The 3,483-nt window shown below is 46.8% G+C and overlaps 1 pseudogene; it reads right to left on the bottom strand.

Annotated features, from left to right (window-relative positions):
- Window positions 1–611: 611 nt before the first annotated feature.
- On the bottom strand, window positions 612–1,443 carry LOC110338979 (annotated as a pseudogene).
- Window positions 1,444–3,483: the final 2,040 nt, after the last annotated feature.

The raw sequence follows: 3,483 nt of genomic DNA, 5'->3' as shown, positions 1-3,483 counted from the left end.
TTTTGGTTTTTCGAGACAGGGTTTCTCTGTGTAGCCCTGGCTGTCCTGGAACTCACTCTGTAGACCAGGCTGGCCTCGAACTCAGAAATCTGCCTGCCCCTGCCTCCCGACCGCTGGGATTAGAGAGAACGAGACTCAAAACGCGAGGTGGAGCTGGGGAGGTGGCTCAGTGGATAGAGTTTGCTGCAAAAACATGAAGCCCTGAGCTCAGATCCTCAAAATCTACATAAAAGCCAAACTCCAGAGCTGCCTGGCCCGTCTAGCCGAAATGACAAGGTCCAAGTCCACTTGCAGACTTTATCTCTAAATAAATAAATAAATAAATAAATAAATAAATAAATAATAAATAAGAAAGAGTGTGGTATACAGCGCTGGAGGCGGACACCTGACATTGGCCGTTGGGCTCCACACGTAGAGGAAAGCAAAGCTACTGACGACACACACACCCTCACACAAATAAAAGAACGCGGGCGACCTTCTCTGAGGAATGATGCCTAAGGTGGACCTCTGGTCTTATTTATTTATTTATTTATTTTTGGAATGTCCATTGGAATTTATTTACAGACAACCTTAGCTGAGGGCTTTCCTCTAGGATCTACATGCTTTTGAAATTATCTGGCTTCAGGCTTCTTGTCTCCAGCTTCAAGCTTGAGATTCTCAGGAGGCTGATGATAGTCAGGGAAATCCTCCGCGAGTTCAGGTCAAACTTGCGCGATTCTTGTGCCAGCCCCACTGGCTCAGCAACTACCCGCTTCACCTCATTGTCATCCCGTAGCTCAACATAGCCATCGAGGGGAAAGTCTTTCCTTTTTTTTTGTTTTGTTTTGTTTTGGTTTGGTTTTTGGTTTTTGTTTGTTTGTTTGTTTTTGTTTTTTGAGACAGGATCCTTCTTAAATCAGGGTAGTTAAAAAAAAGAAAACTCCAAGCATGTCCCAGACCTCCCTCTCATGGCAATTAGCCGCCATGTGCACAGACACTATAGAGTCAATGGGCGTCAGCTCATCTGCATAGGTCTTCACACCAATCCTAGAGTTGAACCGCAGAGACAGCAGCAGGTTGTAGACAATCTCGAAACGGTTCTGCCGACTTGGGACATCCACTGCTGTCAAGTCAGCCAAGGATCTGAATTGTGCATTGGTGTGATCCCTGAGAAAAGTCAGGGTTGGGATGACTCCATCCGGATGGATACAGGTTTCTAACTCATCGAAGCAGGTCACCTAAACTTGTTGAACACACTTCGGTAAGACTTCAGCCACATACTCTCCAAATGCTGAGAGCTGCTTGTGGGTCATATCACTCCGGGGTCTGACAGTCGGCCGCCGAGTTCTCCCTTCTTACGCACTGCAACCCCACTGAGGGTCGCCCAGGCCCCCCTGGCTATGGAAGCGGCCCCCAAGAGCCCATGCCACCAGACCCTGGCTGCAGCTGCCGCCATGTTCCTTAGTGTGCTAAGTGGGACCTCTGGTCTTTAAAGGTATGTGCACACTTGCACACACAGGTGTGCATACACCTGCACACAAACACAGAGCAACACAAAGCAAGGGTTTATAGTGAATTTAATCTCCTGGAACCTGGGGGTCTTTCGTATGGCCATACACGAGAATCATCACATTTTGTAGAGGAATTCGTGTGCCTTCTATAGCTGTGATGAATGCTATATGACCAAAAGCAACTTGGGAAGGAAAGATCAATCTTGCACCTCCAGGTAACAGTCTATCACTGAAGAAAGTCAAAGCAGGGACTCATGTGCGACAGGAGCTCATGCACTGCAGAATTTCAAAAGCAATACTAGATGCCTCACCTAGTATCTGAGACAGAACTACACATGAAGTGAAGTCTGTTGCCCTTCTCTGCCCGCCCACCTCTCCTCTCCCACCCCACATGGCACTGGAAGACATACCACTTCAAAGACTCAGGCCCAGGCTTCTCGGTGGCGTGCTAGCACAGCGTCACACATTATTAGCTGGAGCCCAGGGAACCAGGTCACACAGTGCCGACAGCCAGGAGACGAGTTCCTGAGGACAGGGCTTACCGGCCCAGCATACAGATCAGGTGAGCCCAGGAGAACTGTGCTCTTCACACTCATATCCGTATTCCCAGAGTGCGGACCAGACGGAGCTGAAACTCTGATCAGGGGAAATGGACAGAGCAGCAATCACCCAAGTTTCTGGGTACCAAGAAATGAACTGCCGCGTCTACTAGAAAACCTTCAGTAGGGTGTCTGTCTCTTTATGCTCTGTTACTGGAAGCCTTGGCACACTTCTGGAGAAGTCAAAACTTTGCCTTAGTTTCTGTGTTGGTTAGGGTTGGTTTGTTTGTTTTTTTGTCAATTTGACACATGCTACAGTCGTCCGGAAAGAGGCAGTCTATTGGCTTGTAGGCAAGGGGTATTTTCTTGATTGATAACCGATGTGGGAGGTAGAACCCAGCCCATCATGGAGGGTGCTGTCCCCCTGGCAGGTGATCCAAAGCAGGCTGAGCAAGTCCTAGGGAGGAAGCCAAGAAGCCCTGTTCCTGCATGGCCTCTTCTTTGGTTCCTGCCTTAATCCTGTCCTTTGTCTTTGCCTCAATGGATGACTGTGACCTGCAAAATGAAATAAAACGCTTCTTTCTCCAGTTGCGTTTGGTCCTGGTGTTTATCACAGCAACAGAAACCTAACTAGGACAGTTGACACCATAACAGAATTGGTGGTAAAGCTTCAAACTAATGTGGAAAGTGGGTTAAAATTCCATTTTGTTTCGGTTAGCTGTGGAGCTGTAGACGGGGTAGAACTTAGGAAAGCAGCCCCGGACCTTAGTGTAACCACCAGGGGCTTAGATCCTGGGCGCCCTGCTTAGCGTCAGCACCGTCATCATCATCATGTGGGAAATGGGATTTCTAGCATCAGGGGTTTACCAGAAAAGGATGCTCCTTGCCCCAGGTTCGTGGTGTTCAAACAGGGATGCATCCACCTAATATCCCCCGTTTGAAGATGATATAGTCGCAGCCGCTGTGGTTTTGTGAGCTGGCAAAAAAAAAAAAAAAAAAAAAAAAATTAGTTTAATGGTTCAATTAGCTCCTTGAGGAGAGATGTGGTGCCTGAAATCTGCCAAATAAGCAGCATGTAGCCTCCGTGGGAGAAAGGGAGTCAGCGACTTCTGTTGAAGATGCTGCTTCCTGCACAGCCAGATGTAGTCCGCATTTTCTTATTGCTTTTTCCCAACAGTGGTGCTCAGGGGGGGATAAACTTTACTTAACCTAATTAATTTTAATCACAGCTTTCAAATCTCACACTGTGAAAAGAATTACAAATTGGAATACATTAATAGAAGCCATAGTTTATATGCTGCAAGCTAATCATGAAATGTGCATTTACATTTTCTGCATGAGTTTGCAATTATCATTGAAATAAAAAAAAAATCTGTTATGTCCTTTTAAATTACCAAAATGTGAACAGCAGATTGAGCGGGCTCATTCTCTCTCTCTCTCTCTCTCTCTCTCTC

This window comes from Mus pahari, chromosome 22, assembly GCF_900095145.1.
Source record: "Mus pahari chromosome 22, PAHARI_EIJ_v1.1, whole genome shotgun sequence".
In the NCBI taxonomy this organism is placed as follows: Eukaryota; Metazoa; Chordata; class Mammalia; order Rodentia; family Muridae; genus Mus; species Mus pahari.
Note: the sequence above shows the minus strand (reverse complement) of the source record. Positions and strands in the feature narration are given on the sequence as shown.